Source organism: Peromyscus maniculatus, chromosome 1, assembly GCF_049852395.1.
Source record: "Peromyscus maniculatus bairdii isolate BWxNUB_F1_BW_parent chromosome 1, HU_Pman_BW_mat_3.1, whole genome shotgun sequence".
Lineage (NCBI taxonomy): Eukaryota > Metazoa > Chordata > Mammalia > Rodentia > Cricetidae > Peromyscus > Peromyscus maniculatus.
Window position 1 is genome coordinate 25,883,604 of NC_134852.1, and position 26,433 is coordinate 25,910,036.

General features: G+C 43.8%; 1 long non-coding RNA gene across 1 annotated transcript in view; it reads left to right on the forward strand.

Annotated features, from left to right (window-relative positions):
• The window catches only part of LOC121827221 (uncharacterized), a 69,407-nt gene that overhangs the window by 11,730 nt on the left and 31,244 nt on the right, over window positions 1-26,433 (forward strand). The gene's annotated exons all lie outside the window — the stretch shown is intronic.

Sequence of the window (26,433 nt, forward strand, 5' to 3'; positions counted from 1 at the left end):
GTAGTCATGGCGGCTCTGTATTCATGATTGTAATGGCCACGTCATATCCAGAAGACAGGATTTGGGGCTCTTCCCTACCTTCTGGTCCTTACAGCTTTCCATCACCCCCTTTTCTTGGATGCTTCCTTGGTCTTGGAGAGAGGTGATGGAGACGTCTCGTTTAGTGTTGGGCACCATCCAGTCACTCATCCTCAGAGACTTGGCCATGTAAACTTCTCTGCCCCAACTGTTGCCGGCTTCCAGAGGAGGCTTATCTAGCCAACGCTGAGAACTGCATTAGTCTGTGGATATAAACAGAGATGTTTAGAAGGCAGTTTGACCCCATGTTTGTCTAGGAAACCACCAGTAGTGGAATCCCCCATAGAGCCTATGACCCCCTTAGCTATAGATTTTTGTCCTGGTTTACAGTACCAGATGAAACTCTTTGTGTGGCTCAGGCCACAGATCCAATCAGAAAGCAGTTGGTTACACTTGAACATTTTGTGGCCCTAACTACTATGCCAGGGCACATTCCTTGACTTATGGGCCAGCATTGCAGCATGCAGGGCCCACAGCTGGGTGAGATCATTGATGACTTTTCCCCCTCAGTGGCCTCTGCCGCACCTTCCAGAACTGTGAACCCTAGCCAGGGGGAAGCAAACTGCCAGATCACTTCCAGCTTGATTTCTCTGTGTCTTCTGTAGCAGGATCTGACTGGGGAAGAGCAATGACAAGTCTGTATCACTTTGGGAGCTTTTAGAGGCTCCAAGACCAACCTCCAGGACACCCAGGGAGGTATCCTGCACCTGGCATTGGGATTTTCATGAAAAACCCCATGACTTCTGGGAGCAGCATGGTCCACCATGCAGGGCATCTGTCCAAACTTCTTTTTGGGGGTGAGGGTGTGTGTGCCATTTTTGCTTAGGCTGGTCTTGAACTCAAGTTGTAGAGCAGTGGTTCTCCACCTTCCCAATGGGACCCTTTAATACAGTTCCTCATGTTGTGGTGACTCCCAACCGTAACATTATTTTAGTTGCTACTCCGTAAGTGTGATTTTGCCACTGTTGTGATTTCTGGGAAAGGGTCATTCGACACACACATGGGTCATGACCCCACAGATTGAGAATGATGTTGTAGAGGATGACTTTGAACTCCTGATCTTTCTGCCTTTGGCCCTCAAGAGCTGGAAGTAGGCCACCATGCCGGCCTTCTCTATTCCCCATGGCCCACTTTAGAGTCCTCAACACTTGGAAAGGATGTCAAGGAGTTTGGTGGGGCCAATCTTAGAAGCATTGGAGCCCTAACTAAGCCTGGTCCGCCCTCTGGTGGTGGGAGCTGGGATGACTCTGCAGATGCCTGTGTCCTGTCTATTTGGTAGTGAAATATTTGTATACATACTTCACATATTTTTAGTGGATTGATTTTACATTTTAAGAATTTTTTTCCCAAAGCTGAAATGAACCCATGGCCTTGCACTTTCTAGGCAAGCACTCTACCACTGAGCTAAATTCCCAACCCCAAATTTTAAGTTTTTTTTTTTTTTGGTGGGGGGTGGGGTATGGTAGTGGTGGTGGTGGTGGTGGGTAGGATGGGGGCGGTGAGGGGGTTGGCGGGGGAGATGGCTCAGTGGTTAAGAGCCCTGGCTGCCCTTCCAGAGGCAGCTCACAACTGTCTGTAACTCCAGTTCTACTAGGGGATCTGATGCCCTCACACAGAGTATATACAGGCAATTCACCAATGTACATAAAATGAAAAAATTATTAAAAGTATTTTTTGGGGGATGCTGGAGCAATGTCTCAGCTTTTAAAGGTTCAGGACACTAAGCATGCCTACCTGAGTTTTATGCCTGGGACCCACAGGTTGAAAGAGAATGGAGTCCTGCAGTTCATATTCTGACCTCTACATATGATCTCTCTTAGTCTCTCGTCTGTCTGTCTGGCTCTGTCTCCCTCTCTTTCTCATACACACACACACACACACACACACAAATAAATGTAACTAAAAATTTCCATTTTTTAAAGCTAGTATTTGGTGTGTGTGTGTGTATGTGTATGTGTGTGTGTGTGTGTGTGTGTGTGTGTGTGTGTGTGTGTGTGTATTTATGGGTGTTTAGGTTGCATGGATATCTGTGTGCACTACATTCATGCAGCACCTGTTGAAGTCAGGAGAGGGAATCAAATCCCCTGAAACTGGAGTTATAAAAGATTGTGAGTGCTGGGAAGTGAACCTGGGTCCTTAGCAAGAGCAGCCAGTGTTCTTGATTGGTATCTTTCCAGGCCCTGTGTGTGTGTGTGTGTGTGTGTGTGTGTGTGTGTGTGTGTGTGTAAGAGACAGAGAGACAGAGACAGAGAGAGATCACCGCAATGTCGTGTGATGTGAACTAGTTTAAGGCTTTCCTGTCGTGTGATTGAATCTCACGGCTCTCTTTGAGGGAGCTATGGCAGTCCTCCTGCTTTGTGAATCCTCTGAGAATAAACAGTGACACAACACTGCACTATCTTGATTCTGAATATTTTCTTTCAATTTTTTTTTTTGAGACAGTCTGTTTGTCTAGCTCATGCTCTCCTGGAACTCACAGAGATTCTCCTGCCTCTGCCTCCCGAGTGCTGGGATTAAAGGTGTGTGCCACTACCGCCCAGCTCACTTTTAACTCTTCTTATCTCTTCTTGCTCTTGCTAACTCCTATCCCTTTCCCCTTCCTACCCCTTCCTACTTGCACGTCTTCTTTCAAGGGGGGAGTGGGGGGCAGGTCCTGTGCAGATAGCCATGGCGGCTCTGTATTCATGATTGTAATGGCCACGTCATATTCAGAAGACAGGAATTTGGGCTCTTCCCTATCTTCTGGTCCTTACAGCTTTCCATCACCCCCTTTTCTTGGATGCTTCCTTGGTCTTGGTGAGAGGTGATGGAGACGTCTCCTTTAGTGTTGAGCACCATCCAGTCACTCATCCTCAGAGATTTGGCCATGTAAACGTCTGTGCCCCAACTCTTCCGGCTTCCAGAAGAGGCATATCTGGCCAAGGCTGAGAGCTGCATTAGTCTGTGGATATACACAGAGAGGTTTAAAGGCAGTTTGACCCCATGTTTGTCTAGGAAACCATCAGTAGTAGAGCCCTCCATAGAGTCCATGACTCCCTTAGCTGTAGATTGTTGGCCAGGTTTACAGTACCAGACATGAAACCCTTTTGTGTGGCTCAGGCCACAGATCCAATCAGAAAGCAGTTGGTTACACTTGAACATTTTGTGGCACTAACTACTACGCCAGGGCACATACCTTGCCTTGCGGACCCATATTGCAGCATGCAGGGCCCACAGCTGGGTGAGATCATTGATGACTTTTCTCCCTCAGCGGCCTCTGCTGCACCTTCCAGAACTGTGAACCCTAGCCAGCGGGAAACAAACTGCCAGATCACTTCCAGCTTGATTTCTCCATGTCCTCTACAGCAGGGTCTGACTGGCGAAGAGCAATGACAAGTCTGTATCACTTTGGGAGCTTCTAGAGGCTCCAAGACCAACCTCCAGGACACCCAGGGAGGTATCCTGTACCTGGCATTTGATTTTCATGAAAAACCCCATGACTTCTGGGAGCAGCATGGTCCACCATGCATGGCATCTGTCCAAACTTCTTTTTGGGGGTAAGGGTGTGTGTGCCATTTTTGCTTAGGCTGGTCTTGAACTCAATTGTAGAGCATTGGTTCTCAACCTTCCTAATGGGACCCTTTAATACAGTTCCTCATGTTGTGGTGACTCCCAACCGTAACATTATTTTAGTTGCTACTCCGTAAGTGTGATTTTGCCACTGTTGTGATTTCTGGGAAAGGGTCATTCGACACACACATGGGTCATGACCCCACAGATTGAGATCTGATGTTGTAGAGGATGACTTTGAACTCCTGATCTTTCTGCCTTTGGTCCTCAAGGGCTGGAGTGGGCCACCGTGCCCATCTTCTCTATTCCACATGGCCCACTTTAGAGTCCTCAACACTTGGAAAGGATGTCAGGGAGTTAGGTGGGGCCAAACTTAGAAGCAGTGGAGCCCTAACTAAGCCTGGTCCGCCCTCTGGTGGTGGGAGCTGGGATGACTCTGCAGATGCCTGTGTCCTGTCTATTTGGTAGTGAAATATTTGTATACATACTTCACATATTTTTAGTGGATTGATTTTACATTTTAAGAATTTTTTCGGGAGCTGTGGACTGAACCCAGGACCTTGCACTTGCTAGGCAAGCATTTTACCACTGAGCTAAATCCCCAACTCTACATTTTAAGATTTTTTTTGGTGGGTTTGGGAGAGAGATGGCCTAGCGGTTAAGAGCACTGGCTGCCTTTCCAGAGGGCATGGGTTCAATTCCCAGCACCCACATAGCAGCTCACAACTGTCTGTAACTCCAGTTCTACTAGGGGATGTGATGACCTCACACAGAGTATATACAGGCTAATCACCAATGTACATAAAATGAAAAAAATATTAAATGTATTTTTTTGGGGATGCTGGAGCGATATCTCAGCTGATAAAGGTACTTGACACTAAGCATGCCTACCTGAGTTTTATGCCTGGGACCCACAGGTTGAGAGAGAATGGAGTCCTGAAATTCATCTTCTGACCTCTACATATGATCTCTCTGTCTCTCGTCAGTCTGTCTGACTCTGTCTCCCTCTCTTTCTTACACACACACACACACACCCACACAAATAAATGTAACTAAAAATTTCCATTTTTTTAGCTAGTATTTTGTGTGAGTGTGTGTGTGTGTGTGTGTGTGTGTGTGTGTGTGTGTGTGTGTATGGATGGGTGTTTTGCTTGCATGGATATCTGTGCACTACATTCATGCAGCACCTGTTGAAGTCAGGAGAGGGAATCAGGTCCCCTGAAACTGGAGTTATAAAAGATTGTGAGTGCTGGGAAGTGAACCTGGGTCCTTAGGAGGAGCAGCCAGTGTTCTTGATTGGTATCTTTCCAGCCCCTCTGTGTGTGTGTGTGTGTGTGTGTGTGTGTGTGTGTGTGAGAGAGAGAGAGAGAGAGAGAGAGAGAGAGAGAGAGAGAGAGAGAGAGAGAGAGAGAGAGAGAGAGAGACTGACTCCTGACTCACTGTGTATTCCAGGCTGGCCTGTAACTCTCCATCAAACTGCCTCTGCCTCTGAGTGCTGGCACCATGGTCATGCCCCATCACACCTAGGTTCACATTACATTTTTTGTAAACTCACCACGATGTCATGTGATGAGAACTTGCTTAAGGCTTTCCTGTTGTGTGATTGAATCTCACGTCTCTCTCTGAGGGAGCTATGGCAGTCCTCCTGCTTTGTGAATCCTCTGAGAATAAACAGTGACACAATACCACACTATCTTGATTCTGAATATTTTCTTTCAATATTTTTTTTTGAGACAGTCTCCTTGTCTAGCTCAGGCTGTTCTGGAACTCACAGAGATTTTCCTGCCTCTGCCTCCTGAGTGCTGGGATTAAAGGCGTGTACGATCCTGCTGGGCTCACGTAGGAACACCAATCCCTCTTCTCCCCCAGCACGCACTACCCAACACAAACCTAGTGGCCAGAGGACATCTGTGAGGAGTTGGTTCTCTCCTTCCACCGTGTGGGTCCCCAGGGGTCCAACTCACCCTTCAGCCTTGCCACCAGGCACCCTCACTGGCTAAACCATTTCACCAGTCTCTGAATACTGTCATATGCAATTATTTTTTTGTTTGTTTTTTTGGTTTTTCGAGACAGGGTTTCTCTGTGTAGCTTTGCACTTTTCCTGGAACTCACTTGGTAGCCCAGGCTGGCCTCGAACTCACAGAGATCTTCCTGGCTCTTCCTCCCAGTGCTGGGATTAAAGGCATGGACTGCCACCGCCCCGGCACCCTGCTTTCTTATAGAACCCAGGACCTCCAGCCCAGGGATGGTACCACCCATAATGGGCTGGGCCCTCTCCTATCAATCAATAATTAAGAAAATGCCTTACCATGGGTCTAGGAGAGCTGGCTTTGCCCATCACCTGAGGGTGGTGGTTGCAGTGGCCCACACCAACCAGCTCAGCTATCACCCAGACCCACATCTTGGGCCTTGGATTGGCCTACCCTAACATCTACCCCATCGATGACCTGCTGGAGTGTGAAGGGACGGTCCTAAGGACCAATAACTGCAGGATCTCCATCACGTGGGGCAACAGCAGATATCTGAGAAGAGTTTCAGTGAGAGTCCAGTGATGATGGTGTGGCAGAGGCCATGAACCAGACAGATGACTCATTGCAGTGAGTAGTTTGCAAGTGGGGCTGATTGAACCAAAGGGTATACTGTGTGACATGCCACTGGGATCAATGAAGAGGTGTAGGAAAGACAGAGGAGGGCATTTTTTTAAATTAATTTTTTCAGGGGTGCCTTTTCAAGAGGCATGCTGCAGGGGTGAGGGGTAGATATGGAAGCACTGGGAGGTGAGTGGGATTGGGGTGCATGATGTGAAATTCCCAAAGAATCAATAAAGAATTATGTGTAGTTGGAAGTTTTTCTGTGTCCCACCTGGTCCCACAGCCACTCGGACCCAAGTAAACACACAGAGGCTTATATTACTTACAAACTGTATAGCCTAATTGCTTAGGCTTCTTGCTAGCTGGCTCTTACAACTTAACTCAACCCATTTCTATTAATCTATGCCTTTCCACATGGCTGTGGAGTTACCGGTTTGTGGACATCTTGTTGCTTCTTGGGTGGTGGGCTGGCCTCTCCCCATTCTTCTTTCTTCTCTCTCTCCAGTTCAAATGTACTGCCTAACCTTATTCTGCTTTACCATTGGCCAAACAACTTTATTTACCAATCAATCAGAGCAACACATATTCACAGCATACAGAAAGACATCCCACAGCTGGGCGGTGGTGGCACATGCCTTTAATCCCAGCACTCGGGAGGCAGAGGCAGGCGGATCTCTGTGAGTTCGAGGCCAGCCTGGTCTCCAAAGCGAGTTCCAGGAAAGCCCAAAGCTACACAGAGAAACCCTGTCTCGAAAAACCAAAAAAAAAAAAAAAAAAAAAAAAAAAAAAAAAAAAAAAAAGACATCCCACAGCACCTCCCCTTTTCTGTCTAATCAAAAATGAAGGTTTTAACTTTAACATAGTAAAATTACATATAACAAAAACAGTTATCAAGCAAGAACTACAGTTACAATATCTAGTCTATTTATATTTGGCAAAATTAGAAAATATTTTACCATTTATCCTATTTTTGTGAGTCTAAAGTTTTATATCTATTTTTTTTTGAGACAGAGTTTCTCTGTGTAGCTTTGGAGACTTTCCTGTAACTCATTCTGTAGCCCAGGCTGGCCTCAAACTCACAGAGATCTGCCTGCCTTTGCCTCCCAAGTGCTGGGATTAAAGGCATGCATCACCACTGCCCAGCTTATATCTAATTTATCTTTTATCATGACTAAGGAAAGCTATAATTAAAACTATCTAGTCTTCAACTCCATCAAAGACTCCAGAAGGATATAGTATTACCTAAGTGAACAGGAAGTGCATTGTAAGCAACTTCCAAAATTCTAGACATGATAGAGACATCTGACTGCCTGGACAGTCATCCAAAGTTCCCCTGTAATGTTGGGGCATCCATCTTCAGCCTACAGGCCTGGAGTCTCTGGAAGACTTTTTAGTGAGGTAGGAAATTTGAAGAATTGTCTCGCCTATTGACAAAGTCATCAGTTGTTTCTCCCTGTGTCCTGCAGAATGTCTGGCAGTCTCCTCTGTGAAGCAGGAACCGTAAGGACCATCTCGCCCTGTTTTGGCAAAGTTCATTGGTCATTTTCCCATGGGTCCTGCATGTCCATTTTATACAACATACTGTCAGGCAGTTCAGGCAAGAGCAATTTCTTGCCCAAATGGCTAACTTTTGTCTTAAAGAAAGCAAACTCAATATGGAGTTTCTTCAATGCCCATCGTCTTCTCTGAAGTAGATTGGTGCTGCCAGGAACAGACATGCCTCAAATGTCCAGAGAAGTCAAAGTTCTTAAAATATTTTAAATATCATATTTTTTAGGTCTTTGAAGTATTTGAAGATTATCCACCTAATTGAAATATATCTATGTATACCTAGAAAACTTAACTAACATGACTATAAGTTTGATTATTATAAATGATGAATTATTAATCTGTATTTCTTAATTATACATTACAATTTTAAATGGGTTGTATAAACATAATACCTTAAACAAGAGTAGAAAGATATATACACAGTATAACAAAATTAACTTTAAATTTGTATCAATAAACTAAAATCCCAATCCAGCAGTCACACAGATGGCCCTCTTTAAATGAAATGGGCCACACACCAAAACCCCAAAGTCACAAATCTGAGAAAGTGTCAGGGGTTGGGGAGGGATGGGAAGGAGGTGAGGGTGAGAGAGGGGGCAACCAGAATGCACCATACACATGCACAAAAGTGTCAAACAACTTAACTAATAAAACACATTAAACGCATGGTTTGCGCCACTGTCCGGCTGCTGTTCACTCCAACAGAACCGTGGACAATGTTTAAACACACTTTGGCTTTTGTGGTCTCCTGCTCTCAGTCACTAGCTTCTTAGGTTCTAGAACTTTCTTTTGTCTTGCTCCTCACCATTAGCATCAAAAAGTTCATCTCAGGCCAGAGCACTGTGACCTCTGAAACTGTAAGCCACCTTATTAAATGTTTTCCTTTATAAGAGTTGCCGTGGTCATGGTGTCTCTTTATAGCAATAGAAACCCTAAGACAGAAGTATTGACTTATGGGTATAATGATAAGTCATTAGAAGTAGTTTTTTAGCATAATAATAGTAGTAGGTTTTTCCCTGTGGCCCATGACCTGTCCAGCAATAGGTCTGTGGCCTTAATGATGGTTCTTGGCACAGGTTCTGTCTTGTGGAGTGGGCCTCTAATCAGAAAGTGGTTGGTTACTCCCATCAGATTGACGCCACTATTCTACCAGTTGGCATATCTTGCCAGACTTGTCTTTATTATAGCTGGTGGGATTCACAGCTGAGTAAGATTAATTATTACTTTTGTCCTCCGGTAGTCGGCATAACACATTCTAGCACTATAAAAGCTGGTCAGTAGTGATGAAGCTTCCAGCTGGATTTCTCCACGTCTATGACCTGAGTATGTGGTATCTTAAGCAATAGGGTTTTACCATCAAGTTCTGGAGGGTAAGCAGGAGCAATAGCAACAACCTGTTATGTTTGGGGGTCGTAGGACCCTACTGATCAACAACAGCAAAAGAGGTATCCCATTCTTGGCAATGGGCTTCTTACTCAACAGCCTGTGACATCTAGACAGGGCATTATTTCCTTGTTTTAGGGTAACCCCATTTATACTATTTACATATATGTATATGTGTGTGTGTTTGGAAGGTCATGCAATAAGTAGCTTTCTATATGGCATTTTCAAAGGACTTCAGTGTTAGTCATCCCTGCCCATACTCCATCATCTACTCTGCCCTCTGACTTGACCCATTTAGTCCTTCTTGTTCTATTACTGCCTATTTGTTGGGGAATATTATTTTAAGGTGTGTTACTTTGTTTATGTTGCATTTGTTTAGCTCTGAGAAGCTGTGTTACTGAGCATGTCTAGAACACCTGATGGTCTAATAAAGAGCTGAGCAGCCAATGGCAAGGTAGGAGAAAGGATAGGTGGGCCTGACAGGCAGAGAGAATATACAGAAGGAGAAATCTGGGAGGAGAGGAAGTAGACAGAGAAGGAGGAGGAAATCAGGGGCCAGCCACCCAGCTACATAGCAAGCCACTGAATAAGAGTAAGATTTACAGATATAAGGAAAAGCCCAGAGTCAAAAGGTAGATGGGATAAGTTACAGAAAGCTGGTAAGCAGCCGGGCAGTGGTGGCGCATACCTTTAATCCCAGCACTTGGGAGGAAGAGGCAGGCAGATCTTTGTGAGTTCGAGGCCAGCCTGGTCTACAGAGTGAGTTCCAGGAAAGGTGCAAAGCTACACAGAGAAACCCTATCTCAAAAAACAAAAACAAAAACAAAAAGCTGGTAAACAACAAGCTAAGCTAAGGCCAAGCATTTATAATGAAGAGTAAGCCTCCATGTGTGAGTTATTTGGGAGCCTGGTGGTGGGCCCCCCAAAAGAGTAAAAACAAACAACACCTTTTCTTTATACCATCTGCATTCGATCTCCTCTCCTTTGAAAGTCTGCCCACCTCTTACTGTTTTCCTGACTTCTATGGGCAAACACACACATCTGAAGATTAAAGCTAGCACCTACATATGAGAGACAACATGTGTCTTTATGGGTCTGGGTTACTTTACTCAGAATCATTTCTTTCTTTCTTTCTTTTTTTTGAAACAGGGTATCAAGTAGCCCTGGCTGGCCTCCAACTCACTGTACAGATAAGGGTGTTGAATCTCTGATCCTACCTTCACCTCCCAGAGTGCTGAGGTTGCAGCCATGCACCACTGTGTCCAGTTTTGATGCCTCGTGGATGCAATCCAGGGCCCCTTGCATGCTGGGCGAGTGCTCTGTCGACTGAGCCACATCCCCAGCCCTGATTTTGCTAATCCTTGAAGCTGATGCCTAGCCTAAGTGATGGTGGGGTTTTAATTGTACTCTTTTACTTTTTGAAGATTTATTTACGTTGGTTTTTATGTGTATAAGTGTTTTGCTTGCATATGTATCCGTGGACCACATATGTGTCCTGCTAGAAGAAGCCAGAAGAAGGCATCAGATCCTCCGGGACTGGAGCTATGGACATTTGTGGGCTGCCATTGCAGATATTGGGAGCTGAACCAGGTTCTTTGTAAGAGTAACAAGTTCTCTTTACCATTGAGCCATCTCTCCAACCCCTAATTCTTCTTCATGTAAGTAACTACCGGGGACATTGTTTATTACTAAAAGCACCCTCAGCCCCTCCCCTTCCTATCTTAATCTGGGTGCTGCCTGATGCACCCTTTTAAGGTGCTCAAGTCCATAGTCCAGCCTGGCCATTGCCCCCATCTTTCATTTGCATTGTGTCAACCATAGTCCAGAGTGTCCACTAGGTGGCGAGCTCCTTCCGGCAGCTGAGCCCTGTGTATGGTAGGTGGTGGCACTTCCACAGTGTCATTATGAGAGTGGGTGGACAGGGTGACCAGTGTGAAGCCAGCCTCGTCTATGCTGTCCCTGGTCCATCTCTAGGAATCAGGAAGTGTCCACTGGCTCCGCCTGACATCACTATTCTAAACATAGGTTAACCATGAAAAGCAGGGCGTGGTGATTCCCTGGCCACCATCATCTGATGACGGAGATACTAGCAAGTGACTAGCTGGTGGGTATGCGTACAGCATGGATATGCTGGTCAAGGGGCTGGCTCATGCTCTAGGATGGATAACGGGAGAATATAAGTAAGGCTTATATGTGGGCTTTGCTGCAGGTACAGCTAGTCACCTGCAAACTGCAGCTTGCATTTGGTCACACACTGAAACATAGTCACCTTAAACTCCCTTAAGACCTCATTAATAGAAAAAAAAAACCCTCATTTATCCCGTCACCCCCTTCTCTACCCATTGGTGGCTTGTTCAATGTCTGATTCTCTTTCTTTTTTACAATCACAAGTACTTTATGGAGTGATGAATGTACACCGCCAGCATTCTATGTAGATAAGTCAAATCTTGATAAAAATAGTGAAAACCGATGGATGATGAAGCCTTATAAAATAGAAATGCTTTTGCTTTGACAAAATAGCAGGAAAATAAACCAATAAGTGGCTAAGCTTAACGCATCACAGATTTAAAATACTACAAGGATCGACTCTCTTACAAAGAAAATCTAATGAACCATGTGTGAGTGGTGGCCTGAATTTCATCACAAACCAAAAACGTAGACAAGTTCACAGTCTAGTTTGCCAGTCTGATGTAAAGTCTGGATTTCAGGCAGTGTCTAAGTGCCTCGCAGGAAGAAACCAAGTTCAACACCCACTTGTGTGAGTGACCCTGTCCAAAAGAGTAGGGGCGTGTCTGTACAGTGACCCCACCTCCATTTGCTGATTTCCTTCTAAAAGTCAGTCGGTTTTTAGATGATCCCCAAGGCACCTGCAGATGGAAAGGTGGACGACATCACAGGCTTTCTTTCCACAGTCCAAGTCGCCAGTGAGTCTTCCAGGAGGTTCTGCAGAGAGATAGGTCATCTGTCATTAACACAGAGTCAAGGCTCTGGGGTGGAGTCCCTTGGGAGAGGGAGACTGTTTGGTGCTCAGGTGGATTCATGCTGGTTTCTCTGCCCTGCTCAGGCCCAGGAAGCTTCCTTTCATCCAGCGAAGTATTGGGAGATTCAGGGCACAGTGGGCTGGTCCCTTGGCTACTTGGCCTAGGTCTTGGGAGAGGAGAGGAAAGGAGGCGGGCACTGGCTTAGGGCCATGGAGGAGTCGGCATGGAGCTAGGTGTATCTGAACAGCCAGGCCTGTGCAGCCAAGATGGAATTGACTGTGTAAAGCGCCCAGAGCAGCGCGTCCCTGCCATGTGACAGACCCCAGCATGCGACAGCTGTCATGTGAGCCAGGCATGCTGTGAGAGGGTGGGCTCCGTGCTCCTCGAGGGCACACACAGGAATGCCCCTCTGGGGGCTTGCAGCTCTCTCAGGGCCACCTCCAAGGCACCCACGTGGGTGATGACTCCTGACAGCGGTGAGAGCGCCCTGGATGAGTGGGCTTCTGGAGAATGCTGTCCGGGTCTCTTGGGAGGCTCAGCGAGGGTGTTTCCAGGGCATCTGCGTTTGATAGTCCTCACAGGAGATCTTAGGTGGGGCCTTCTGCCCTCGACATAACGTGTTGTGTGCTGGGACTCTCTTGCCTAGTGCTGTTTTGCTCGGGTAGACTCAGGTATGTCCCTTCCTCTCTCTTTGGCCGGAGGTGGGCTCGCCCTCCTCTTCTCTTCAAGGTGGCCCCTTCCATTGTGGCATCTGCAGGAGGAGCCACCCAAGCAAGCTATGCGGATCTGTCCTTGGTTTCCCAGCTCCCCTGCTGGTGGGCAGAAATGAAAAGTCTGCCTATGGTAGCTCTGTAGTAGAGTTTGAGATTAGGGATGCAGCAGTTCTTTTACTGTACAGGATAATTTTAGCTGTCCTGGGTTTTTTGTTTTTCCATATGAAGTTGACTATTATTCTTTCAAGGTCTGTAAAGAATTGTGTTGGAATTTTGATAGGGATTGCATGGAATCTGTAGATTGCTTTTGGTAAAATGGCCATTTTTATTATGTTAACCCTACAGATCCATGAGCATGGCAGATCTTTCCACCTTCTGATATCTTCTCCAATTTCTTTTTTCAAAGACTTGAAGTTCTTGTCATGCAGGTCTTTCACTCGCTAGGTTAGAGTTACCACAAGATATTTTATATTATTTGTGGCTATTGTGAAGGATATTGTTTCCCTGATTTCTTTCTAAGCTTTTTTTTTTTTTATCATTTGTATATAGGAGGGCTACTGATTTTTTTTGAGTTAATCTTGTATGCAGCTACTTTGCTAAATGTGTTTATCAGCTGTAGGAGTTTCTTAACTGTTATTTCCATTATTTCTCTGTTAAGTTTCTGTCTGGCAGACCTGTCCATTGATGAGAGTGGAGTGTTAAAGTCTCCCCCAATTAATGTGTGGTGTTCAATATGTGAATTTAGCTTTAGTAATGTTTCTTTTACAAATGTGGGTACTCTTATATTTGGGGCATAGATATTCAGAATTGAGACGACATCTTAGTGGATTTTTCCTTTGGTGAATATGAAATATCCTTCTCCATCTCTTTTGATTAATTTTAGTTTGAAGTCTATTTTGTTAGATGTTAGGATAGCTACACCGGCTTGTTTCTTTGGTCCATTTGATTGGAAAACCTTTTTCCAACCTTTTTCTTTCAGGTAACATCTGTCTTTGTTGTTGAGATGTGTTTTCTGATGTAGCAGAAGGATGGATCCTATTTTCATATCCATTCTGTTAGCCTGTGTATTTTAATTGATGAATTGTGTCCATTGATATTGAGAGATATTAATGACCAGTGATTGTTAATTCCTGCTTTTTTGTGTGTGTATTTCCCTCTGGTGTGGGATTATTTATTACCTGTGTTTTTGTGGGGGTAGCTAATTTCCTTGGGTTGGAATTTTCCTCCTAGTACCTTTGTAGATTTGGGTTTGTGGATAGGAATGATTAAATTTGACTTTGTCATGAAATATCTTGTTTTCGCCACCTATGGTGTTTGAAAGTTTTGCTGGGTAGCTAAGACTCTTAGAAATGGTGAAGAGAGTGCCTGAACTAGCCTTCCCCTGTACTCAGATTGGTGACTACCCAAATTGTCATCATAGAACCTATATCCAGTGACTGATGGAAGCAGATGCAGAGACCCACAGCCAAGCACTTAGCCGAGCTCCTGGAGTTCAGTTGAAGAGAGAGGGGAGGGACTAGAGGAGCAAAGGGGGTCAAGATCATGATGGAAAAACCAAAAACAGCTGACCTGAGCTAGTGGGAGCTCGCAGACTCTGTACTGACAGTTGGGGAGCCTGCATGGGACTGAACTAGGCTCTGTCAATGTGGGTGATAGTTGTGTGGCTTGATCTGTTTGTGGGACCCCTGGCAATGGGACCAGGACCTATCCTGGGTACATGAACTGGTGTTTAGAGCCCCTTCCCTGTGGTGGGATGACTTACTCAGGCTTGATGCAATGGGGAGGGGCTTAGTCCTGTCTCAGCTTGGTATGCCAGCTGGTGCTGACTACCCAAGGGAGGCCTTAGCCCTGGGGGGTGGGATAGGGAGGAGGTGGGGGAAGAATGGGACAAGTGGAGGAGGGGGAATAGTGGTTGGTATGTAAAATGAAAAAAATTTAAATAAAAGTTTTGCTGGGTCTAGTAGTCTGGGCTGTCATCCATGGTCTGCAAAATGTCTGTCCAGGGCCTTCTGGCTTATATAGTCTTCATTGAGAAATCAGGTGTAATTCTGGTAGGTCTGCTTTTATATGTTACTTGGCCTTTTTCCTTTGCAACTTTTAATATTCTTTCTTTATTCTGTATGTTTAGTGTTCTGATTATTATGTGGCAAGGGGACTTTTTTTTTTCTGGTCCATCCAATCTATTTGGTTTTCTGTAAGCTTCTTGTACATTTATAGGTATGATCTTCTTTAGGTTGGGACAATTTTCTTCTATGGTTTTGTTGAATATGTTTTGAGCTGGGTTTCTTCCTCTTCTATTCCTGTTATTCTTAGGTTTAGTCTTTTCATAGGGTACCAGATTTTGTGGATGTTTTGTGTTAGAAATTTCTTAGATTTAATGTTTTCTTTAACCAATGAATCTAGTTTCTCTATCATATCTTCAATGCCTGAGGTTCTCTCTTCCATCTCAGGTAGTCTGTTGGTGAGTCTTGCTTCTATAGTTCCTGTTCATTTACTCAGGTTTTCCATTTCCAGAATTCCCTCAGTTGGTGTGTGCATTTTTTAATTGCTTCCATTTCCATTTTCTGGTCTTGAACAGTTTCATTTTTTGTTTTTTCTTCATTTTTCTTTTCATTCTTTAAGAGATTTATTGATTTTCTCCATTTTTTTGGTAGTTTTTCCCTCCATTTCTTCAATGTATTTTTTCATTTTCTCTTTAAGGACCTCTATCATCTTCATAAAGTTATTTTAAAGGTCATTTTCTTGTGTTTCAGCTGTGTTAGAATGTTCAGGTCTTGCTGTCATAGTATAGCTGGGGTTCTGGTGGAGACATATTGAATTTTCTGTTATTGATTGTGTTTTTTTTTTTAATTTTACAACACCATTCAGTTCAACATAATAGCCACAGATTCCCCTGTTCTTTCCCTCTCGCCCTCTCCCCCTCCCCCCAGCCCACCCCCCATTCCCACCTCCTCCAGATCAAGGTCTCCCCCAAGGACTGGGATCGACCTGGTAGACTCAGTCCAGGCAGGTCCATTCCCCCCCCCCCAGACCGAGCCAAGCGACCCTGCATAAGTCCCAGGATTCAAACAGCCAACTCATGCAACGAGCCCAGGACCCGGCACCAACGCATAGCTGCCTCCCAAACAGATCAAGCCAAATGACTGTCTCACCCATTCAGGGGGCCTGATCCAGTTGGGGGCCCCTCAGCCTTTGGTTCATAGATCCTGTGCTCCATTCATTTGGTTATTTGTCCCTGTGCTTTATCCAACCTTGGCTTCAACAGTTCTCGATCATATAAACCCTCTTCTTTCTCACTAATTAGACTCCCAGTGCTCCACCAGGGGCCCAGCCATGGATGTCTGCATCCAGATTCCTCAGTCCTTAGATGGGGTTTCTGGCACAACTATCAGGATGTCTGGCCATCCCATCACCAGAGTAGGTCAGTTCCTGCTGTCTCTCGACCATTGCCAGCAGTCTTTTGCGGGGGTATCTTTGTGGATCTCCGTGGGCCTCCCTAGCTCTCTGCTTCCTCCCCTTCTCATGTGGTCTTCATTTACCATGGTCTCCTATTCCTTGTTCTCCCTCTCTTTTCTTGATCTTGATTGTGTTTTTATGCTGGCATTTAGACATCTAGATTTGGGGTGATTATGGGTCTAGGTCTTTATTCCTGTTACTCTTTGTTGGATGGGTGTTTTGTTCCTTGCTTTCTATTCCTCTTCGGTCTTCTGTCCTAAGTTGCTATGGGTTCTGGTGACTGATGAGTCTTCAGGTCCAGTAGGGTGTCTCTGGGTTTGTGGGGTCTTGGGTCCCTTGTTCCAGTCTGGCCTCTGGTAAAGCTGAAGTCTTCTTGTGTTTCTAGAATGAGCTTGGTCTCCAGTAAAGCCTGAGTCATCTTCTGGGGTACCTAGGCCAGCCTGGCCTGTGGTGGAGCAGCTGGGGATCTTCTTTTAGATGGTGTGGACTATACGTGGGCCTATGGTGTCTGTTCTTACAACTGCTGTTCACTGTGTCTGGGCCTATGGTTTCTATTCTTATAACTGCTGTGGACTGTGTCTGGGCCTATGGAGTCTGCTGGAGTTCTGTTCTGACTTGTGTGGCCTGGGCCCATTCTGGCTGGTATTGTCTGTGCCTCAGTGGTCGAAGTCTGCTGGGATTGGGGTGGGGTCCCCGTAGTATTAGGGCCAGGGATGAGCTGTGATGGCATTAAGCTGGGGGAAAGGTCATGGTGGACAGAATAGGGGGTACAGTTCTGCTGCTAGGCAGGTCACTTATCTATTCTGGCTCGTGTGGCCTAAGCCTGCTTGGTGGAAGTCTTCTAAAGTTGGAAGGAGGGCCCAGCCATGGAGCTGGGGATTAGCTGGGAGGGTGTAGGCTTAAGGATTAGTCAAGGGGGGCATAATCCAGGTGGGGGTGCAGTTCCCCTGTTAGGTATGTCACCCACCTGTTTTGGCGGGTGTGTTCTGTGCCTCAGTGGTGGAAGTCTGCTGGGATTGGGAGAGGGATCCCAGTGGTAGCAGGGCCAGGGATGAGCAGGGATGGAATTGGGCTGGGGAAGGGTTGCAGTGGGCAGAATGGGGGAAGCGCTTCTCTCTCTCTCTCTCTCTCTCTCTCTCTCTCTCTCTCTCTCTCTCTCTCTGGTTTTTTGAGATAAGGTTTCTCTGTGTAGTCTTGGCTGTCCTGGAACTCGCTCTGTAGCCTAGGCTGGCCTTGAACTCACAGAGATCAGCCTGCCTCTGCCTCCCGAGTGCTGGGAGTAAAGGCGTGAGCCACCTCTGCCCTGCCACTTTACTCTCTCTTTAAAGATTTTACTTCATTAATTTTAAACTATTTTTCTATGACTGTCTATACCCATTTTCTTTTCTTCAACATCTAAGCATATTTTCAAACATATTGTATCTGTGCAGAGGTTTTCTCAGTCTGGACCTGGCTTTTATTATTATTATTATTTTTTTTTAGCAGAAATCTTTTATTATTTTTTTAAATTTTATAATTTAATTTAATTTTACATATCAGGCATGGATTCCCCTATCCTCCCTCCTCCTGCCCCCCCCCCCCATCCACTCCCCATTCCCATCTCCTCCAGGGCAAGGTCTCCCCTGGGGATTCAGCTCAGCCTGGTAGATTCAGTCGAGGCAGGTCCAGTCCCCTCCTCCCTTCTGGACCTGGCTTTTTGTATGCCTGCAGCCTTCTATGACCACGTGAGCCGAACCTTAAATTGTCAGGTCCCCGTCTGTGCACACGGCACTGGTGGCTGGCTCCACTCCACTGGGGTCAGTGCAGCAGGCTACCCCACTGGTTCTGGGCTGTACCGCTGTTTGCCCTTCCATGAGAGCTTAGCCTCATGCCATTGGGCATCAGCCAGGAGCTGCATTTCCCTGTCCCAACTCTGGGAGTTTGGTGGGTCGGGCTGGGGCAGGTGTTTCTACCTAGTGCCTGTCCAAGTGCTTGGCTCCACAGCAAGGCCTCTTAAAGGAGCCACACCTCTGTATGCAGTGAGCACTGGGCTTGCTTGAGAGATGGTGGTTACTAAGAAGCTGTGTCTGCCTCTGTGTTTGGAACTTTGTTTTTCCAGCTTCCCCAGGCCCTGTGTGGATATATGTGCTGCATGTTGGGCATCAATTGTACTTGGACTTTCTTTGGACCTCCAGTTCCCAAATAATGACATGGAGACTTCTTATTAATTATGAAGGCCTGACTTTTGCTTAGGCATGCTCCCATCTAGCTCTTATAACTTAAATTAAGCTGTTTTATTAATCAATCTACATTCTGCCACATGGCTTGTTACCTCTCCTCCATACCATACATCTGACTTGCTCTGCATCTCACTGGCTAAATCTGTGCATCTCAGATTCTTCCCAAGTTTCTCTCCCTCCCCAGAAGTCATGCCTATTCTCTCCTATCTAGCTGTTGGCCATTCAGCTCTTTATTAAACCAATCAGAAGGTGCCTTAGGCAGAGACACATCTTTATAATGTATAACAAGCTATCCCACAACAAGCTAGGAAGAGTGAGAGAACAAGAAATAGCTGCCATGGGAGTGATCCTGAATGGAGACCTGGGAGCCTCTTCTGAGAACACTCTACTGAGATGGCTCAGCGGTAAAAGAACTTGCTGCTGTAGCACGAATCCTAATTGGTCTTATCATTAAAACCTGGAGTCAGATATCAGGGTGAAAGCTGAAAGATCAGAGAAGCAGAGCAGCCAGCCACTAGTTCATATCTCTAGGAAATCCTCAGCTGAAAGGGGGTTGACTTCTGTCTCCTCCTGCCTTGTATACCTTTTCTCCTCTCAGTCATATCACCTCCTATCTCAACCACCCTAGTGCTGGGATTAAAGGTGTGTGTGCCCCCAACAAGGGCATGAGATCCAATTGCTGGGATTAAAGTTGTGTGCCACCACTGCCTGGCTCTGTTTCTCTTTTAGCCTGGATCAATCTTGTGTAGTCTAGGGTAGCCTTGAACTCACAGAGATCCATCTGCCTCTGCCTCACAAATGCTGGGATTAAAGGTGTGTGCCACCACTGCCTGGCCTCTATGGCTAACTAGTGGCTTAGCTCTGCACTCTGATCTTTAGGTAAGCTTTATTTGTTAGATCACAAACAAAATATCACCACATGCTGCTAAGGCTGACATTCAGATTTCAATGCCTAGATCCCACATGGTGGAACGAGACAACCAATTCCCTCACATCCTCTAATCTCCATATCTGTACAGTAGCATTTCCCCATTCATACACTGATGTATGCATGAATAAACACACACATACTCTGTCTCTTTCTCTCTCACATACACATACATAAAATTAATAAGTAACTGTAAATTAAAAAAATCAAACTGTGGTATTGGGCTATTTTCTTATCTACCAAAATGAGAGCCTCTAATTCATTCATTCATTCATTCATTCATTCATTCATTCATTCATTCATTCATTCATTCATCCATACAGCAACAGGTGTCTGAGCTGTTTACATGCACTAGAACATTCCAGAACAGCAGGAGGGTTCCTGAACCCCTAAAAGCCCCAGTTACAACTGACCAGAAGGCAGACCACCATCTTGAAGGTAAAAATCAGGGATTGACTAAAGCCACAAAGGGAACAGAGCAAGAGAATGAGAAAGGAGGGCTGGAGGATGGCTCAGTGGTTAATAGCACTTGCAGCTCTTCCAGAGGTCCTGAGTTCAGTTCCCAGCACCTATATTAGGAGGCTGCACAATCTCCTATAACTCCAGCTTCGTGGGATTCCACACAGTCTTCTGTCTGAGGCACAAATGGTACAGAAGCACACACATATGTAAAAGTAAAATAAGTCTTGTAAAAACAAATGAGAAAGAGATGACTCAGGATCTCCAGAGGACCCCACAAAATGCTGTTGAGTGTGAACAGAGATCTGAAGGCAGTCAGGGGTAATCCATTTGAAACCTCAGAAGAGAGTTCCACAGAGGGTAAATGACACATTCAGGAGCACTAATTGAAAGGAGGTCATGTCATGTAGCTTCTGTCCATCAAGTACTGTGGATACAGGAGACACACATGAAGGTGAGAACCCAGGGCTCAGCTTTTCACCTACTGCAGAGGGTCCCAAATTCCTTTCTCCTCCTTTCTAATCTCACTTTTTATTTACTTAAAAAAAAAGAGTTTTAAAAGATTTTTTTGCTATATGCTGTGGGATGGTCTGTATGTCAAATGCTCTGATTGGTCAATAAATAAAACACTGATTGGCCAATGGCCAGGCAGGAAGTATAGGCGGGACTAACAGAGGAGAACTGAGAGAACAGGAAGGTGGGAGGAGACACTGCCAGCCACCGCCATGACAAGCAGCATGTGAAGATGCCGGTAAGCCAAGAGCCATGTGGCAAGGTATAGATTTATAGAAATGAATTAATTTAAGTTGTAAGAACTAGATAGCTAGAAGCCTGAGCCATTAGGCCAAACAGTTTAAATAATATAAGCATCTGTGTGTTTATTTTATAAGTGGGCTGTCGAACTGCTGGGGCTTGGTGGGACCCAGAGAGAAAAAACACCAGCTACAATCCCTCATGTGTGTTTGTGTGCCACCTGAATGCAATGCCTTCAGAGTCTAGAAGAGACATTGGATTTCCTAGAACTGGAGTTACAGGCAGTGGTGAGCAGGCCTGTGGGTATTGGGAACTAAACCCACATTCTCTGAAAGAGCATCTAGTGCTCTTAACTACTAGTAATCTCTCCAGCTACTAACCTCCACTTTCCACCTGCTGGTACCCTCCCCATACTGCTCACCTCACTTTTGAATCCCTGTTGCACAATGCAGCTGAAGGCGAGAATATTCTGTTTATTCTTAATGTGCCAGGGAATGTTAAGACTTTTTATTGATACAAAGGGATAACTGGTTGACAGTCACAAACTCACACAGTTTGTAACAGCCACCAGTAAAAGTGTGCTGGGGACTGCACATAGTGGCAGAGAGAGAATGTATACCAGTGGATCTCTAGTGTTTCAGAACACCATCTGTTGTATGATCTTTGATCATACTGTGAACCCTGAAATTGAGTAATTTACGGAAAAAATGTGTTTCTAGTCGTGGTGTGGCTCAGTCCTAGCACACAACCTTTAATCCAAGAGCTTTCTGCTTTAATATTGTAAATATTAAAGGATTAAATAAAGTCGCCAGGTGGTGGTGGCACACGCCTTTAATCCCAGCACTTGGGAGACAGAGGCAGGTGGATCTCTGTGAGTTTGAGGCCAGCCTGGGCTACCAAGTAAGTTCCAGGAAAGGCACAAAGCTACACAAGAGAAACCCTGTCTCGAAAAAACAAAAAAACAAAAAAACAAAACAAAACAAAAAAACAAACCAAAAGGATTAAGTAAAGTCAACTATAGGTCAAGAGGCAGAGCAAGCAACCAGTTGACAGGAAGTGAACATAGGATTATTATGAAAAACCATAGAGAGTAAGGGGGAGTCAAGAGGATGGAGAGAAAGACACATAGGAATTAGAAAGGGATGGGCATTGAATTTGAGGAGTCTTGTTTGAGAGGGTGTAGGAGAAAGGGGGTTTTCTGGGACATTGGCTGAGGAGAAAGATCAGCTGGGTGCTTTCTTGGCCTCTGTGCACTAGCAGGCTTTCACCCCAGTATATGGCTCCCCAGTCTTTTATTTATTTATTTACGAAAAATTTTCATTTTACATACCAATCAAAGATCCCCTTTTTTCTTCTTTCCACCCCAGCCTCACCCTCCCAACATATCCCCCATTCTCCCCTATAAGAAGACAAGGCCTCCCATGGGGAGGCACATTCAGTAGAGGCAAGACCAAGCCCTTCCCCCTGCCTCAAGGTTGTGAAAGGAGTCCCATCATAGGTAGTGGGCCCCCAAAAGCCTGCTCATGCACCAGGGATGGATTCTGATCCTACTGCCAGGGGCTCCCAAGTCTTTATTGGTAAAATCAAACAATTGAGATTTTGCTAAAAACATTTGTTGCTTCAGTGTGTGGCATGACCACACAGACAGAGAAATCACACCAGCTGTGAAGAAACTGAGAGGCCATAAGATTTGGTAAGACACCTAGGAAGTTCCCAAGTAGAAAATAAACTAATATTAAAAGGAAGAATCTTTCCCACATTAATGATAGGAAATATCATAATACAGGGCATTAGGATCCTGTATAGTGCTTCTTTAGATGGCTTGAAATTAGAAGCAGAAAATGAAAAGATAAATGACTTAATTGAGATTGACATAATACTGATTATAATTACTATTAGTCTGGCAATTTATATTTTTTTCTTAATAGCCATAGTGGATTTTTTTGTGCCAATATGAAAAGTAGATTGATAATTGTGCCAAATATGCAAAGCGGATTGATAAGATACAAGACTTAGAAACACTTATCAGTGAAAATAAGAAAAATATTCAGGCACAGATAGAGGAATTTAGACAAGAACCCACCATGCCACTGTGTGGTGAACCTGAAGAAGGGAGGCCCAAAGTTTTTAGAAAACCAGCCTTAGTTTATCTGGTTACTATGAAAGAACCATCATCAGATGATAGGCACCCCAAGCTTATGGAGAAGTTAAATGGAATGCTATAGAAATATTAGATTTGAGGAGATTTCAAGAATCAGTCATTTCATAAGGTATGCATTCACCATATGTGAAGCAGACATTAAATTCATGGGCAACTCAGAAAAAATTATCCCCCCAAACTGAAAAGATTTGGCACCAGCAATATTGGAAGCTGGTCCTCAGTTACAATGGCATATATGGTGGAAAAAGAAAGTTCTATTTCATAGAACAATTGAATAGGGATATAGGTATTAATATTTCCCAAGATCAGTTTCTAGGTTAAGGCCAATCTGCTGAGTTACAAAGGCAACTTGGATTTGATGATCACACCTTGGTGCTATATCATTTAGCAGCTTTCCCAAAAGGACCTTTCACTGATTTTTTGCAAAGATTGTCTTCAGCTGTAAATAGAATATCAGATCCAGAAGTTAGAAAAATATTAATTGAATCTTTGGCCTTTGAAAATGTAAAAGGGAGCTGGGCGGTGGTGGCACATGCCTTTAATCCCAGCACTCGGGAGGCAGAGGCAGGCGGATCTCTGTGAGTTCAAGGCCAGCCTGGTCTCCAAAGCAAGTTCCAGGAAAGGCGCAAAGCTACACAGAGAAACCCTGTCTCGAAAAACCAAAAAAAAAAAAAAAAAAAGTAAAAGGGTTATTAGGCCTTTAAAGGCAAGATCAGCAACAATAGATGAATGGATTAGAAATATGGTTGATATTGGATCTCACATTTATGATGCTACTCTGATAGGAGAAATAATTTCCAAACATTTTAAGAAAAATCAAAATGTCAGATATTTTAATTGTTGTAAGCAAGGTCATTTGAAAATGGATTGTAGGCAAGGTGTTCCTAGAAACAATGTTTGTTTTTTTTTCCCTAGAGATAATCCAAAAAGAAGGTTCCAACCTTCTGGAATATGTATAAGGTGTGACAAAGGCTGATATTGGACTCATGAATGCAGATCAACAAGGGACAGACAAACCATTTGCCATTGGAAAATTGCCTAAGGTGTCACCTGCAGGCCCAAATATTTGATTCACTCATGAACTGTCAGCATCGGAGAAACTCCTCCACAAAGAAATTAAAAGACTTAATGCCTGTTGTTTAAAACAACACAGCTTTGGATGTAATCCAGGACAGAACTTCTTCAGTAGATAAAACAAAAAATTCAAAAGAGACCAGAAAACAAGCATTTTGGCAAACTACTATAAATGACCAGATATCAAAGCTAAAAATACAAATAAATGGCCTTGAAATCGAAGGTTTAGTAGACACAGGAGCAGATGTAATAATAATTTCACCAAAATCTTAGCATTCAAATTGGGCTCTTCAGGAGGTAAATATTCAGCTTCTAGGGATCGAAATGCTATCTCAGGTAAAGCAAAGTACAAGATGGGTTTAGTGTATAGGACCAGAAGGACAGAGAGGAAAATTAAAGCCATATGTGGCTAACATAGTAATGAATTTATGGAGACCTGAATAGTTGCAATGGAAAACACAGATCAATATTCTTCCAATCTCAGAAACAAACCATAAAATAAAGAATATTTCTGAAAAAATATTAAAATGTATTATCAAGAACAGTCACTGACTGTTCAAGTTGTATATAAGCAGGAACCAGAACAGCTGTTGGTCTTTCAAAGGTACCAACTACCCTACCATTAAAATAGTTAAATGACAAACCTATGTGGATGGGACAATGGCCTTTGCCATCAGAAAAATTGTAGGCCCTAGGACAGCTGGTACAGGAGCAAATAAATGCTCAGCACATTGAAGTATTGACCAGTCCTTGGAATTCTCCCATATTTGTCATTAAAAAGAAATCTGGAAAATGGAGAATGTTAACAGATTAAGAGCTGTCAATAAGGCAATTCAGTCAATGGGCTCTTTACAGCCTGGAATTCCCCTGCTTTCTTTATTACCTAAGGAATGGTCTATTATGGTGACTTATTTAAAGGACTGCTTTATTTTTTTTTTTTTACTATACTTTTACAAGAACAGGATAAAAAAGATTTTTTTTTTGTTTTTTTTTCGAGACAGGGTTTCTCTGTGTAGCTTTGCGTCTTTCCTGGATCTCGCTCTGTAGACCAGGCTGGCCTCGAACTCACAAAGATCTGCCTGCCTCTGCCTCCTGAATGCTGGGATTAAAGGCGTGCACCACCACCGCCCGGCTAGGATAAAAAAATTTTGTCTTCATGGTGCCTACTTATAATAATGTTCAACCTCTTAAAAGGTATCAGTGGAAAGTTCTTCTTCCATAAGGAATGTTAAACAGCCCTACCTTGTGTCAATATTTTGTATGACAGCCATTAGAAATAATTCATAAACAGTTTCCTCAACCTAAAATTTATCATTATATGGGTGATATCTTCCTGTCTTATTCAGATGTAGACACCTTAGAAAAAATGTTTAATGAAGTAAAGAGAATTTTACCTTGCTGGGGATTATAAATTGCTCCTGAAAAATACAAAGATGAGAGTCTATCAGTTCTCTAGGAAATAAGATAGGTTTATAGAAAATTCAACCACAGAAAGTACAAATCAGAAGAGATCAGTCATAAACTCTTAATGATTTTCAAAAATTGCTGGGAGACATTTCCAATCTATGGCCCACTTTTGAAGTAACAACTCAAGAACTGAGTAAGTTGTTTCAAACCTTAAAAGGTGACAAGGACTTAAATAGTCCAAGAGAATTATCAGCTGAGGTTGAGAAATAATTGGCTTTGGTAAAAAGGAATTACAGGATTCACATGTGGATTACTACATATGGATTACTACTACCTTCTACTCATTCTCCTACAGAAATTCTTATGCAGAGAGAAGATTTAGATTGAATTTTTTTAACCACACAACAGAATAAAAAAATTAAAGACCCATTAGGAAAGGTTTCTGAATTGAATTTGAAAGGAAAAATGAGACTTTATCAATTAGCAGGAATAGACCCAGCAGAAATTGTGGTACCTCTTACTATTACTGAAATTGCCTCATTATGGGCAAAAAATGAACATTGGCAAAGAGCATGCAGTAATTTTTGGGAGATATTAGCAACAAATATCCCCCAAACAAGAGACTTCAGTTTATAAAGAGAACATTGTATGGGGAACACCAATTTCTGGTGCCCTTACATTCTAAACTGATGCAAATAAGTCATGTAAGGCAGGTTATAAATTACGAAAAATAAATAGAGTGGCTCAAAGCTCTTATATTCAGTTAAAAAAAACTAGAGCTATATGCCATTCTTATGGTATTATTAGATTTCCCTGAATCTCTTAATATAGTTATTGACTCTCAATATGCAGAAAGAGTTGTTTTATATATTGAAACTGCTGATCTTTTCCAGATGATTCAAAATTAACTTCACTATTTATTCAACTACAACAAGTAATCAGAAATAGAAATTATCCATTGCATATATCACATATTAGATCCCATAAAGGTCTACCAGGCCCTCTAGCATAAGGTAATTATGAAATTAATTAGCTATTAATAGGAAATGTGTTAGAAGCCTCAGAATTTCATAAGAAACACCATGTTAACAGCAAAATTTTTGAAGAAAAGTTTTTGTATCACTAGTGAC